Source organism: Rana temporaria, chromosome 4, assembly GCF_905171775.1.
Source record: "Rana temporaria chromosome 4, aRanTem1.1, whole genome shotgun sequence".
Lineage (NCBI taxonomy): Eukaryota > Metazoa > Chordata > Amphibia > Anura > Ranidae > Rana > Rana temporaria.
The window spans coordinates 253,956,444-253,972,499 of NC_053492.1; positions in this window are offsets into that span (position 1 = coordinate 253,956,444).

Sequence of the window (16,056 nt, forward strand, 5' to 3'; positions counted from 1 at the left end):
GTACGCTAACCGGACAAGTTGAGGGTGGAATACTCACCCTTCCTGCTGTGTGCTATTGCGTTCGGACAACGTACCCGCAGTCCGGTACGTCGATCGCTTGGTGGGCCCCTGATCCAGAATCCTAGCGGATCTAGTAAGACTTCGGGCACTTCTGCCTGGAATGCAACATCGTCCCGATTTCGGGATATGCCACAGACCATCCCTATAGGGTGGCAGATTGGATTCTCGTTACCTGACCGATTCCAACGATTGGCGACTGCACTGGTCAGGGTCCCTAAACCTCTCTCACTTCGCGGATCCTTCTCTATGGACCTGTTCGTTCCCCGTAACCACCAGTTTCCGCGCTCTTACAACCGGAGGCCGGATCCGGAGGCGCACCATGTGGACGCCCTCCACCAAACGTGGTCACAGGGGACACATTACGCGTTCCCCTGTTCCCGGTGACCCTCAGGGTCCTCCTTCACTTAGCGAGCCGGAGGGCATCAGTCGTGCGGTTCACTCCGTGGTGGCCGACGCAGCCATGGTTTCCCCTCCTTCTGAGGATGACGGTGGAACTCCCCAGGTTGTTTCCTCATTCCCCCCACCTCCTCGCTGGTCCGAACGGGGATCTGCACCCTCTACTCACGAAGCACATCCTACCTCTCCTCACATGGTTAGTATCGGGGTTCCGGTCGCAGACTACGACCTTTCGGGAACAGCTAGGGATTCCCTGCCTTGGACTGGGCCCCGGGACTAGATCGGCATCTCAATCTACCTGGGGACTCTGGGTTACTTGGTGTGATCAACGACGGGTCGACCCCGTTCAAGCGCCAGGGTCTGTAATAGCCAATTATCTGGCGGACTCTTTGGATCCGTTGGTGTGTCAATTTTGAAGGCGTTAAGTTTAAATCGCCCAAGGTACCAGCACACTTGGGATTTTTCCAAGGTCATGATCATGTTCTCGGGCTGGGGGACGTTGACACTCTTTTTTGAGGTTACTGTCTTTCGAGCTTACTGTCTTCTTGTGTCTGATTTCCATCATCGTGGGTCAGACGTCAAGGCTTTGGACATATCCAGGCGTCATTCCTCGCCTCAGAGACTCAAGTCTTTTTCCGTCGTGCGTTTGACCAGACGGTACTTCGATCGGTTTTCTACCCGTTCTTCCCCGCACATCCACAACTGTAGGTGGTCCGCTGTCTACAGACTTATATGTCCTTGACAGCCTCGCTGCGATCTTCGCAAGTCTTTCAACTCCTCGTTTCCTACGTTAATCCTCTCTTCCCGGTTTCCTCTGTGACTTACTATAGCGGCGGACTGTTGTCAGCGACCGCTTTTCCGCCAATCCCGCTTTGAACAGGAGGTACACATATCTATGTCAGTGTTGTTGATTATTTTCATTGTTATTGGTCATATGCATTGTTATAGCTTTGAACTTGCATAAGATATGAGCCTCCTGTCTGATGTATAATTCGAGATTTTCCTAGCTTGTGACGGAAAATATTAATTATATGAAGACAGGAGGCGAGTATCTTCCCTCCCAACCCAACCCTGTCACGAGGTTGTCTCTCTCTCGTTCTAGACTGATGAACCACGCACCCTGCAAGTCGGAGGCTGGTACGCCCCGGGAGTTCGTTTTCACTATCCCCGTTGGGATTGCTGTCCGTTTCGATCCATGGGTTTAGTTCACCGCAGATGGAGGTTCCTACTGCGTTCCAGATCCGGAGTCGGGATGCCGTTGACTGAATCCGTTGGTCCATGTTCCTGAGGACAACTGACCGGTCGGCTCCGAATGGTTTGGGTTTCCTATAGTCCCCGTTGGGATGAAGTTGGTCCGGATGAAGTTGGTCCGTGTTGGCCTTGTCCTTTCGTTTCCTCCAGATTCGGATGTTGTGTTCCGGTCGGAAGGTTCCCGGCAGCCGCGGAGATGTCTAATTGGACTTTCGGTTCCTGTTTACACTAATTCGCATGAAGAAAGAGGAATAGGTTACCTCAGACAGTCCCTTATATAGGCTACGGTCTGGGAGGGGCTACACTGGCCCAGGGACTGCTGGGAAGGGTAGTTCTTTGAATTTTTTTAAGTTACAATAAATGTTTACTGTATTTCTGCTATGGGCATTATTAAAGAAAGATAATGCATAAGATACTCGCCTCCTGTCTTCATATAATTAATATTTTCCGTCACAAGCTAGGAAAATCTCGAATTATCTTAAGCATGTCGTTGACAGGCAGTTAGCTTCAATACCCAACATGGCTTGTTTACTGAGCTAAATATAATTTATAACATTAGAGTTGGGTGAAGAGACCACAAAGCATAACTTAGGTCCCACAATTTGCACAGGGCTCTACAATTTGGGATGAGGTTTGAGTCTGGCTTGACTATGAGTTCAAAGCAGATTCAATGAGTTCACAGTTTAGGTGAATGGTGAACTAATGTGATCATTCAACGCCATAGCAAACAACTATCAATAACGTACTTCCTGGCCTTTAAACCTAGACCAGGTGGCTTATAAAGGAGTCTTGTAACAATGTAAGGCTGGGTTCTCAGCCATAATGACAATGTGCTTGGCTGTGATACGGAAAGCATAGGCTGACAAAAGGCATAAGGGCAGGTCAGTGTAGGGCTTATTGGGCTTATTGGCACTGGTCTCTTAAAGTAGATGTAAACCCATACAACATGCTATTGCTAGCAAGCAATTCTATTTGCTGACACACATGGACACGGTTTTCACTAGGAGCACATATTCTGGGACTCTCTCTCTCTTTATATCTGTTGGTTGCACTTTCTGCACACAGGTCACTTTGTCTATGCTCCTTCACCTGCTCTTGATGGGTAATAGGCTCTCTAAACTCATGCATATAATTTCAGGTGCTGTTTCTGGGTTTCCCATTAGGGTGCCATGTCTTCCCGACACACTCCTGAGCCAGATAACCTGCAGTGTTTTCTATTTGGAGGTGTTATCTTAGATTACTATATAGCTGATTTGTAAGTATTGTTCTATAAATGGACACCTATATACAGTATCTCACAAAAGTGAGTACACCCCTCACATTTTTGTAAACATTTTATTTTACCTTTTCATGTGACAATACTGAAGACATGACACTTTGCTACAATGTAAAGTAGTGAGTGTACAGCTTGTATAACAGTGCAAATTTGCTGTCCCCTCAAAATAACTCAACACAACCATTATTGTCTAAACCACTGGCAACAAAAGTGAATACACCTGTAAGTGAAAATGTCCAAATTGGGCCCAATTATCCATTTCCCTCCCTGGTGCCATGTGACTTGTTAGTGTTACATGGTTGTGAATAGAGAGCAGGTGTGTTACATTTGGTGCTATCGCTTTCAATCTCTCATACTGGTCACTGGAAGTTCAACATAGCACCTCATGGCAAAGAACTCTCTGAGGATCTGAAAAAAAGAATTGTTGCTCTACATAAAGATCGCCTAGGCTATAAGAAGATTGCCAAGACCCTCAAACTCCATTGAAGTCTATGGGACCCAAGCAGAAAAAATCTAAAGTCCCCATTTTGAAGGCTTATATGCAAGTTATTGGCCATAAAAAGGGTACGGGGGCCTGACTACTCCCTTGGGGGACATGTACCAATCCAAAAACAAGTAGCAGTGGTTTTAATGATGATTACAGTGAAACAATAAAAATTAAACATTTCTTTAAGCATATTGCCTGGGGAGGTCCCCTTAGTCTGCCTGTAAAGTGGTGCATCAGTATCATGTATAGAACCTGCTGCAGTAAAACTTCTAGAGGTACCCTTGATGAAAGAAAAAAGTGGCATTGCTGCAAAAAAAATTCATTTGATGCCCCCGTCACACAGTTGCAAAACAAATGGTCTGTGGGTGTTATTGGTGCCTTCATCATGTACCTTCTAGAGCACAGGTGCCAAACACAAGGCCCGCGGGCTGAATGTGGCCTTCCAGACCATTTCATGTGGCCCTCGCACCTCTCCTGTAGCTGCAGGAGAGCTACAGCCCTCCTCTGGTCCTCCTCCAGACCCCTACTTTCTGCTTTCAAGCAATGCATTCAGCTTCTTCCCAGCAGCAGCATAAGGTAAGGGGGTGCACTGTGATGTAAGCGAGAGTAGGGGACTCAACTTCTGATGGTGGGGTGGCTCTTGACATCTAATGTAAGGGGAGGGGATGCACATGACATCTAATCTTACAGATACAACCGGCCCTTTTGAGGACAATCATAATGCTGATGCGGCCCACAATGAAATTGAGTTTGACACCCCTGTTCTAGAGGTACTCTTGATAAAAGCAAGAATTAGCTTTGCTGTAAAAATAAATTATTTGATGCCCCTGTCACACAGTTGTGGAAAAATTAGTCTTTGGGTTTTGTTGATGCCTCGCCCCTTAACATTCTAGAGGCCTAGAGGTACACTTGATGAAAGCAAATATTAGCCTAGCTGTAAAAAAAATAATAATTTAATGTCGCTGTCACACAGTTGCGGAAAAGTTTGTCTTTGGGTGTTGTTGGTGCCTTGACCACTTAACCTTCAAGGTACTCTCGATGAAAGCAAGAATTGCTTCCTGAACACATTGCCAAATCCAGAGAGCTTTGAAAGACCACTCATGAAATTCGAGAAAATATGTAATGAACAAGGAACATTACTACATAGTCTTTCAATAAGCTGTGAGTTATTTGTGCGATCAGGAGGTTGCCCTCTGAGGTGCGTTCAGGAATGGGAAAGGGAATTGGAGAAGTCCTTCAGTCCGGAACAGCGACAATGCATATACAGGCGAACACACGAAACATCAATATGTGTGAGAATACAAGAGACAAACTATAAGATCTTCACGAGATGGTATAGGACACCAGAAAAGTTAAGCCAAATTTTTGCAGAGGTATCAGATAAGTGCTGGAGGTGCCAGGGAAGCAAAGGAACGATGCTACATATATTCTGGGTGTGCCCAATGCTAAGGAGTTTTTGGGCAGAGATTAAAAGAGCTTTACAGTTTTGCTCAGATTATGAGATTCCGGAAGATCCGTAATTCTATCTTCTGCATTTAAACAAAATACCAGAAAAAGCCTATAGGGAAATGATTATATGCCATCTATTAGGTGCCGCTAAGGCCTGTATAACGAAGAGGTGGAAGTCACTAGTTCCACCAACAGCGGAGATGTGGATATGTAAAGTTAGGGAAATAAGCAAATTAGAAGAGTTAGTCCTGACAACACAATATAAAAGGGAAAAATATTTAAGAACTTGGACTCCCTGGAAGTCCTATATGGACTACAGGGGGGAAGGTTAAGGGGGATAAGGCTGAATGGTATAAAAGGAGCCCGGGAACTTGGATTGGGTATATGTGGGATTTAATGAGAAACCACAGGAATATGGAGAAGGGTCGGAGGAGAGGGAAGTAGGGTGGGTTTTTTTTTTCTCCCTTTCTTCTTCTTTCTCTCTCAGGGATGTTTGGAAAGGGGAGAGATATGTAAGAAGGAGATATATGTTTGATTTTGACAACAAGGTAAAAGGGGATGTATAATAATAAGATTGACTGTGACTGTTGTTTTGTAATAATGTTCTGTTATGTATTATTTTATTTTTATTTTTTTATATATATGTGTTGTACTGATTTGTTTTAAAATAAAAAAAGAATTATAGTCGATAAGAAAGCAAGAATTGTCCTTACTATTAAAAAAAATGAAATTTGACACCCCTGTCACACAGTCTTTAGTTGTTGTTGGTGCCTTGACCAAGACCAATTTTTCTGCAACTACGTGACAGTGGCATAATTTTTTTTTTTTTTTACGGCAAGGCCAATTCTTGCTTTTATCATCAGTACCTCTAGAAAGTTATGGGGTGAAGGCACCAAAAATACCCAAAGACCAATTTTTCTGCAACTGTGTGACAGGGGCATCATATTTCAATTGATTACAGAAAGGCCCAATTCTTGTGTTCATCAACACCATCTCAAGAAGGTTATGGGGTGATGGCCCCATGTACACCCAAATACCAATTTTATGCAACTGTGTGACAGGGGAGTAAAATTTCATTGTTTTTTTTTCAGTAAGTCCAATTCTTGCTTTCACCAAGAGTACCTCTAGAAATGTACAGGGTAAAGGCACCAGCAACACCCAAATTCAAAATTTTCTGCAACTGTGTGAAGGGTGAGTCAAATTTCAATTGTTTACAGCAAGGTCAATACTTGCGTTCATCAACAGTACCTTTAGAAGGTTAAGGGGTGAATGCACCACCAACACCCAAAGATCAATGTTTCCGCAACTGTTTGACAGGGGCATCATTTTTTTTAATATAGCAAGGCCAATTATTGCTTTCATCACGAGTACCACTATAGGGTTGCAGTGTGAAGACATCAGTAACACCAAAAGCCCAATTTTCCGCACCTGTTACTTCTATCCAAAATCTTCAGAAGAGACACCAGACTTTATCTAAATAAAAATGTTCATCTTGGCCGGAGTGTACTATAATTTGGCTTTTTTCACATAAGGCTTGCTCACTGTGGTGCAACAATTTGTTATTTTCATCCAAGTCTGCCAAAGAAACACCAGAATGTATTCAAAAAATCTTGAATCTTGTTCCAAGTGCACTAAATTGTAGCCTCATCATACAGACTGGCTCCCCAAACTGGTGTTTACAAAATAAAGAAAGCTTGCAGGGAAAATCTATTTAAATTTATTTTTTTTATATAAATGTCAGTTTTGCTGCAGCAGATTCTATACATGGTACAGATGTGCCACTTTACAAGCAGGCTTTTCTGGACAGCTTATTTTCTTTCTTTTTTTTCTCTCTAGGGTAGGTAGCTAAATTTTGTATTCCTTGCTGGCCACATACTTGTTAAATTTAACACATCCCTGAGCAGGAGAGAGCCCAATAAAAATGTTGCTAAGAGGGCTTGTAACTAAGTCAATGGTTTCAACAACTATCTAACAATCTAATTTTAGATCTTAGTCATCCAAATGATCTTGACTATGTCCAGAAAGTAACAATACTGCAATCCAGGTTGTTGTTTTTATTGCTGTTGATTATCTTCTTGATTGCATTGTTAAACATGTGTATTATGCATGTGGAAATTTTGTATTTCTGCCCTATAAAGTAGTTCATTGGAAATACAGTATATGTATGTTACTTAGGTGTGCTCTAAAGACCATTGTGTAAAGGCCACTCATGAAGGTCCTAACCCTTGTGGAAAAAAATATCATTTGCAGCTTCAATTATGTTTACTGACAGAAACAACAAAATGAAACAGATGGCCTACAAATCATATCCCACTCAATTTGTAATAGTTACAAAAGAAACAACCTATTTAGTATAATAGATAACCAATCACATCTGCAGCAAGTAGAAGTGGAAGAGCAATTATAAAACCAATATGTTTCATAGGTGAAGGATGCAGTTATAGTCTACAGCATAATTGCTGTAGTATTGTGCCAATGGATGTAAATAATAAAAAACTCATTCATTTGGAGATAGTACAAGTCATATAAATCACATGTCTTTTGGAGTAAAAAGCTCAAAATGTTAAGCTGACACATTGGGGATAATAACTATAATGTTCATAAAATGAGTGCATGATACTATGGTAAAAGCAGCCACTAAAATGTCTCAGCAGCAAAATAAAAATGTATTTGGAAATGGTTCAACAAATTACAATAATGTCCTGGGGGCTGCACACCCCAAACAAAAAAAAGTAATCATTGTACTCAGGGTGCATGTAACAAATCTACTCATTCTGCCATACTACTGCTCTTCCCCTGCCACATGCACCCCTAGTTGAGACTACAAGCTGTCATGTCACATATTCTGCAAATTCATGTAGACAGAAAATGGCTAAAAAGGTTGTATGTGAGCAGTACTAAGATGCAAACCAGTATTTTTTTATTCTTTGTTGCCTACTTTTTTTGGGCTACTTTTAGACACCATGAGAGTCTCATAATTCCAAGAATTTCTGTGTCCCTCAATGGTTGTTAAATGGACAGTACTACTTTGCTACAAAAACAAGGCATGATGGTTGTGAGTAGGGTTATCCTGTGCTGGATGATGTGAAATGTAGCGCTAAGAATAATGTACAGTGAACAATGTACAAATGGTGTATACATAGTGATTGGTCAATGAAATCAATCTCTGATATGATAATCATATATAAGTGAATAAAAACACAAGTGAATCAAGTCCAAACAGTGAATGAAACCTGGGGTGAGCGTGTAGAGTCCACCACAGAATGGTTGTTGTTCACCAATAAATAACAGTGGCTTTAACAAGAACGTGGAATATCCGGGATAATATGTCATCCAACCAACAGGAGGATGTACTCTTACTGGAAATGGTGGACTCGAAAGTCAGCAACAACGAGTCAATCTAGCAGTGGTGCCCGAATCGGCAAGTCCCTGGAACGGTTGAAGAAACCCAAGGGACTCCAAGAGCGACTCCAGAGGATTGTGTGGGTAACCGTCAAGCTGGAATTCAGATGACCAAATGGAACAGCCAAAAAACTCTCATCCAGGAGGGTATGAAAAGAAAAAATGCCTCCATATAGTGTAGGTCAAAAAAATAAAGTTTTTATTTAAAAAAACGACATACATGGATAAAAATGTGATCACAGGATAAAAGCAATGTGGAGAGCAATAAGCCAAGCCCGACACGTTTTGTCCAAATAGGACTTCTACTGGGGCAATGGCTTCTTTGGTGCACGTGTCCAATTAACCTGTAGGTGACAGTGTAACCCAACAGTGTAAGATTTGTACAAATTCCTGTGTCCTTCAATGTACTCCCAAAAAAAGAATTTGATGGTGAGTACAAAAATCTTATGTAACCTTTTTACTGCCAACGACGTATGACATAAAATAGGACAGAACCGCTTCCAGCTGGTTTCCCTTGCATTCCCCCTTCTGCTGTAAGCTCATGTCATTGCATAAACCAAAATTGTATTCTCCAGATTGGATCTTAACGAGTTTCAGAGAGGTAAGGTGTTCTATCGGGTTAAGGCCAGTCAAGTTCCACCACCCCAAACTCGCTCATCCATTTCTTTATGGACTTTGTTTTGTACAATAGTTCAAATTATTTGGTGGAGGGAGGATTATGGTGTGGGACTGTCTTTCAGGGGTTGGGCTTGGCCCCTTAGTTCCAGTGAAAGGGAACTCTTAAGGCATCAGCATACCAATACATGTTGGACAATTTCATGCTCCCAACTTTGTGGGGAAAGTTTGGGGATGGCACCTTTCTGTTCCAACATGACTGTGCACCAGTGCACCGGTACACAAAGCAAGGTCCATAAAGACATGGGTGAGTGAGTTTAGGGTGGAGGAACTTGACTAGCCTGCACAGAGTCCTGACCTTAACCTGATAGAACACCTTTGGGATAAATTAGAGCGGAGACTGTGAGCCAGGCCTTCTCCTCGGACATCAGTGCCTGACCTCACAAATGGAAGAATGGTCAAACATTCCCATAGACACACTCCTAAACCTTGTGGACAGCCCTCCCAGACAAGTTAAAACTGATATTGCTGCAAAGGGTGGGCCAACTCAATATTGAACCCTACGGACTAAGATTGGGATGCCATTAAAGTTCATGTGCATGTTAAGGCAGGTGTCACAATACTTTTGGCAATATAGTGTGTATATGTCACTATCTAGCCCCAAGCAGAGGGGAACCCAGATCCTCAATCACATCAAGGGGAGTACGGTGACCACTGGGGCCCCTGAATGTCGGTCCTGGGAAATTTGTGGTTCACAATCCTTAGGCTAATACACAAAAAATATATACAGTAAATAACATGAGTAGAGATTGCCCAAAATATTCCTACCCATAAGTTTTGAACTTAAAGTAAAACTGTTCAGAAGACTCTGCTAAATAAAACAATAGCTATGATCAGTGGCTGACAAGCTGCTGATAGCAGCTATTAATCTAATATGTGACCACTCCTTGCCCCTGTAGCTGTCCAATCCCCCCCCAATTTACGACCCCTGGGCACTCTGACACCTCTGCCACCTATTCTCCAAAGTGCCCCTGCTGCTCCCATTTACCACCCCTACTGCTTTACCCCTCCCCTACAAAACAAATAGCCGCTGCCCCCACCTATAACTTGCCTTTACAGCAAGGAACACATGTTGACCAGTCTGAAACATTATCCTGTCTAACAGTATGCATTAGAAACAGGGGTTTCGTTTGCATACAGTTAAGCATCACAGTGGAAGCACATGCATTATAATGGATAGGCAGAGGACATGTAAACCTAGAGGGAGCCCACCCCTCCTTCAAGGCACAGGGCCACAGGGACTCCCAGTGTGTAGCACTATGACAATGAAGGTGTCCCATGCATCCCCTCACCAGTATTCCAACAGTATATCAAATGGCCACTGCCCCCGCCTATAACTGGCCTTTGCAGCAAGGAGCACATGATAGGGCAACACATGTCAACAAAACCAGGGAAATTCCCAGCTGTGCTTCCACAATGTGCTTCCATTGTGGAGGCTCTCAAAATGTAAAATAAGGACTGGGGTGCTGTGGCTCTGCAGCTTATGCATGTATTTGCATATGTGTGCAAACTAAAACTCTATTTTTAACACATACTGTTAGACAGTATAATTCGGTTAGTTGTAGACTGGTCGGTAAGTCGAGCTGGGAATTTCCTTGGTCTTGTTTGATCTGACCCCTCCCCCCGCAGCACTGATCCCCCAGTGTCCCTCCTTTAGTATTGCCAGATTCTCCTCTCTCTCCCATCAGCTGTCAGCTGCTGCAGGGGAAGCCACCGGTGGATATGATTTTCAGGGTAACTCCCCCAACCCTTTGATCCCCATTGTTTTATACTCCCCCCCCCCCGCCATAGCAATGATCCCCTGGTTCTCCCCACAGCCTGCTGGCTTATCCTCATCTCCCCCCTGCCAATTGTCAGTTGCTGTTGGGGCACAACAGGAGCTCTTTTTTAAGGATGGAGTGAGGGGGAGGTAACCATGTCATCTTTATCGACCCCTTCCTTTTTTGGATGAACACAGTGAGTGGTTAGTACTGATCACAGCTGCACCTGATTTTGCACTATCCAGTTTTCAACCCCATTGATTAATACAATTGTATCTTTTAGATTAAAAAGGAATGTGGAAGGAATTTTGTAATCTATGTTATGCTTGTGTCCACTAATAACGATTTTAATGTATTTTTAGGCAAAATGTCAATTTGATAAACATTTGCACAACTATCACGGGACCTACAAAATCAGTAGCACCTTCTTTTTATTCTACTTTTCCTATGATTTCAGAAAATGTATGGTTTTGGGATCTCAAACAAACTCTGAAAGCTGTGAGTAAAATATAAAAAAAATGCAAAAATGGTCTGACCACCTGAGTTTAAAAATGAAGCGCAGGGCCTGACGACAGGGTTAAAAGAAAAAACAAGACATGCTTATGATACACGTACTTTTAGTAGTCATTTTGGTCAGAATTGACATCTTGTTTAAGGGATTTGATGTGGTTAATCTTTTTCTATGCAGATCATCAAGTTGAAGTATTTCATCTTCAGGCAATTCTCTCACAATTCTGTAGCACTACCCCAAAGGAGCCGCTTGGTAATTTGGGCCTTTCTGTTCTGTGCCTCAAGCTCAGCCCCTCTGACGCACCTGGTTAAATGAAAGTCACTGCAAGCACTTATAAGAACACAAGTATATATACCTTTAACTTGCCTGTGAGTTAGTACCAGGAAATAGACACAAAACAGTTTAGTGGTAAATTAACTCAGTATATTGGTACATGTTAGAATAAATGGTGGTTTGAGCATAAATAAGCAATACAGAAGGTAGCTTCAGACACAATCTAGTAGACAGTATAATTACTATGCCAAGATAACTTTGAATAGAGTTTTGTATTGCTAGAGTGGACTTAACTTAAATTCAGCAATAAACAGTGCATATAGCCTTAACTGCAATGTAAATAATAGTATTTTAACTTATTTAGCGTGCGCTCTAGAAGAATAGCTAGGATATAGTGCAATGTCCCCTGAGAGGTACCTCTTAGCATAAGCAATCGGTAAAGGTCCTAATGTAGCAACTGTTAAGGGGCACTCTCCAGTCCTAACTCTTCAGCTGGCTGGTGTTTTGGGGCCCAGTTGTACCATTGGTGCATATGAGAACAGTCCCAGTCACACCTGTAGGCAGCAAATTAGGCTACTAGATGACTGTATGATAATTTCCTAAAGGGCTCAGTTTCTTTCTCTAGTAGCAGATAGTAAATCCCCACGCAATCAGCTATTTTAACTAGCTATTTTGAGTGAAATGCAGTTGAATAACAATTTAAATACATTTAGACACTGTGAACCACATTCTCTGCTCAAACAAACAAAATAATTTGAGAGGCTTTTTCCTTTGGAAGGGACATTGCACTTTGCAAGGAAATTTGCCCCAGGACTTAGTGAAAGTGGTGAAGTTCCACTTTTCAAAAAATACTCAATTATGTGTAAGGAAAGCAAAAAAGGGCAATTTTGCTTGCACATAACTTTATGATGGAAGTCAGCAGAACTTCATTGTTCTCTAAGCTCTGAGGCAAACTTCCATGAAAATTGCACTGCCTGTTTGCCTTTAGTAAATCAGCCCTTGTGTCTCTGAAATTTTTCAGCATGACAATGGCCCAAAGCAAACATCCAAATCAACAAAGGAATGACTTTACCAGAAGAAGATTAACATTTTGGAATGGCTCGGCCAGAGCCCAGACCTGAATACGATTGAAAATCTGTGGGGGGATCTGAAGAGGGCTGTGCACAGGAGATGCCCTTGCAATCTGACAGATTTGGAGTTTTTTTTGCAAAGAAGAGTGGGCAAATATTGCCAAGTCAAGATGTGCCATGCTGATAGACTTATATCCAAAAAAAGTTCTGTAAAAAAATCAAAGGATGCTTCAACAAAGTATTAGTTTAAGGGTGTGCACACTTATGCAACCATATTATTATTATCTTTTACTTCCATCCACCTAAAAGATTTCAGTTTGTTGTTCAACTGAGTTGTACAGTTTATAAGTTACATTAAAGGTGGAAAAAGTTCTGAAATGGTTTATCTTTGTCTACTTTTTTTACATCACAGAAACCAGACATTCTTTGTTTCTTTTTATAAACGTAAAAAGAAAAAAGGGACATGGTTACAAACTAAAATTAGACTTACACTACACTCTCTATAATCCCGCAAACTGCAATTCACTGTAATTCACTTATTATTGGCAATATACAAGGCTGCATATAGTACTGTATATAACACTGTCTAGCTCTGCAGTAGCACACTACACTAGAAAACTCTCTCTTTCTAAAAGCACTGTCAACTGTCCCTTATTCTAATTAAACTCCAACAAACTGACAAAGGGTTGCTGGGAGAGCAGTTTTTTATAGCATTTGGTCTGGGACCTTTGCCAAATCCATCTTTGCCAACCAAGTCCTGCCAAAGGACCTAAAGTTCAGGTTAAATTTTAACCTCTGAACAAGCAAAATTCAGAGCTCATCCCTAATCCCATCAAGACAGGAGACCCCAAAGAAATGAATGTGTATGCAACAGTGACCACCATCTCTGTTGTTGATATCTTTCTACCTATCAACTTGAGGCACTGTGTCGTTGACAGGTAAAGGGCTACTTCCAACTGACTCTGCATGATTGGTATTTTTTCTTCTGAGTGTGAAATTGCTCCGGATGTTAAATGACCCTACGTAAGCTGGCATATGAATAGAGAACAAGTAGCTGTTTTTGTTGTTGATAATCCACCCAATTTCTGAAGCATCTGAAGAACTTTCTCAACATGTTAATTTATGAACCATTGGCAGCTGATTATAAGTCTTCCACTCAAACCTACAGTGCCTTTGCTACTGATGTTAGGGTCATGGTTGGTTTACAGCCTGCCCCAAAGAAAGGTAGTTCTTTAAATCATGGTAATTTATCCTATTGACGTAAATTCTAAACAAAACCATATTCACAAAAGGCAGTGTTATGCATCAACCAAATCTGTTTGAATTAGAGATTGAAATACATTTCTCAGTTTCACCACCATCCTCGCTGTGTGAACTTGCTGTGTTGCCACTTTATCATCTCTTTAATGGATATAAACCTACCTATCACCTTGAGACACTGTCACTGACAGGTAAGAGCTTGCTAGTGCTACTTGTACCAGATTGCACAATTAAATAATGTTTCTGATGGAGGCAAAAATGTGTTGTTCTGTATGTTGATTGCAATAGACAATCCCTCTTTTTGGACAGTACTTACATTGTTGTCTAAATAATGGTGAACTTTAGTACCTTCCTTTCTGAGTAATTCTTTAATAACCAAGTGTAGACAACAATAAATCTACACAATCGGACATGTTGACAAAACCAAGCAAGCCTCAATTTTTAATAATGAAGGTGAAAAATCACTTCATCTTGAATGATGACTTGAGCTGGAACTGTGTGGTGAGGGAGTTCTTCTTACCTAACCTGGTAGGGTTAAATAAAGTTTGTGCAAAAAATACATACCTTACTGCAAGAAAAGCATAAGTAATGCACGCTAATCCATACCTTTTTTGGTCGGACTGGATACTGAAGGGAGACAACCTGTCTATTTTTTTTTATTTTTTTTATAGTGTATTTTGTGCGTGTACTCGAGAGAGGAGCCGGACTGCAGGAGTTGGGAGTAGGCAGGCCTCCCCCAGAGGCAATCTGCCACCTTTCTCCAACCTGTCTATTGAAGGAGAAGCAGATGGATGTGAAAACAATAAGGAAGATGCCACAAAATCCATAAGAAGCATGAAATACATGATACCTGTACATTGTGGGGGGGGTGGCTCATGCAACTTGGATGCTGTGCCTCTCCACTCTTCCTCCAGTCTCTGGGACCTTGATTTCCAAATGAAATGCAAAATGTACTTTCTTCCGAAAAGAGGACTTTGGACCACTAAGTAAAAGTCCAGTCCTTTTGCTCTTTAGCTCATGTACGGCTCTTCCAACGTTGTGTCTGAATCAGGAGTGGCTTGACACAAGAAATATGACAGTTGTAGCCTTGATACATCTGTTTGTGGTGGCTTTTGAAGCATTGACACCAGCTGTAGTCCACTCCTTGTGAATCTCCCCCAAATTCTTTAATGGCATTTGCTTCACAATCCTCTTAAGGTTGCGGTTATCCCCGTTGCTCATGCACCTTTTTCTACCACGCTTTTTTTTCTGTCCACTCAGCTCTTCATTAATATGCTTGGATACAGCACTCTGTGAACATCCAGCTTCTTTAGCAATGACCTTTTGTGACTTACCATCCTTGTGGAGGGTGTCAATGACTGTCTTCTGGACAACTGTCAAACAAGAAATCCCCATGACTGTGTAACTTACTGAACCAGACTGAGAGGCCTTTTAAAGTAGGGTTGCACCGATACCACTTTTTTAAGACCAAGTGCAAGTACCAATACTTTTTTCAAGTACTCGCCGATACCGATTATCAATACTGTTTTTGAATGTCATGTGGCAGTGGCACTAATAAGTAGCACTGATGACGCACTGATGACGCATGGACGCATGTCAGTATTTTTTTTTTTTACAATTTTTTTTACAATTTATTTTTTGTTATTTTTGTTTTTCAATGCTTTCCTTTTTGGTGGAGGGAGGGGGGAGTGGATGGTGTTAGTGTGTTTTTTATTGATTTTTTTATTATTTTTACACCTTTTAAATATGTATTAAATTTTTTTACTTTATTTCTTATTTTTATCAGCCCTGTTGGGGGGCTTTGGTGAGATATCAGTAGTCTTAACAGACCACTGACATCTCCCTTTAGAGACAGGGAAAGAGACTGAGAACACGGATTCCCCAGTCCATTTCTCTGCAGCCGCAGCTGCACTGGAGATGCATTGACAGGAGACAAAGGCTCCTCTCCCTTCATAAACTGAAGCATTGTAAACACAGTTTACGATGCTCAGTTATGAATGCACAGAGTCAGTGATCACTGACTCTGTTCATTCAGAAAAGGAAGGAGCCAGTAAATTATAGATTTACTGGCTCCTTCCTCCACTCTCCATCCTAACAGATCAAAGAGAGAGGGGGCAGAGGAGCACAGAGAGGGACCGGAGCGCAACACAGAGGGGGACAGGAGTGGAGCCTGGAGGGGGGCCAGA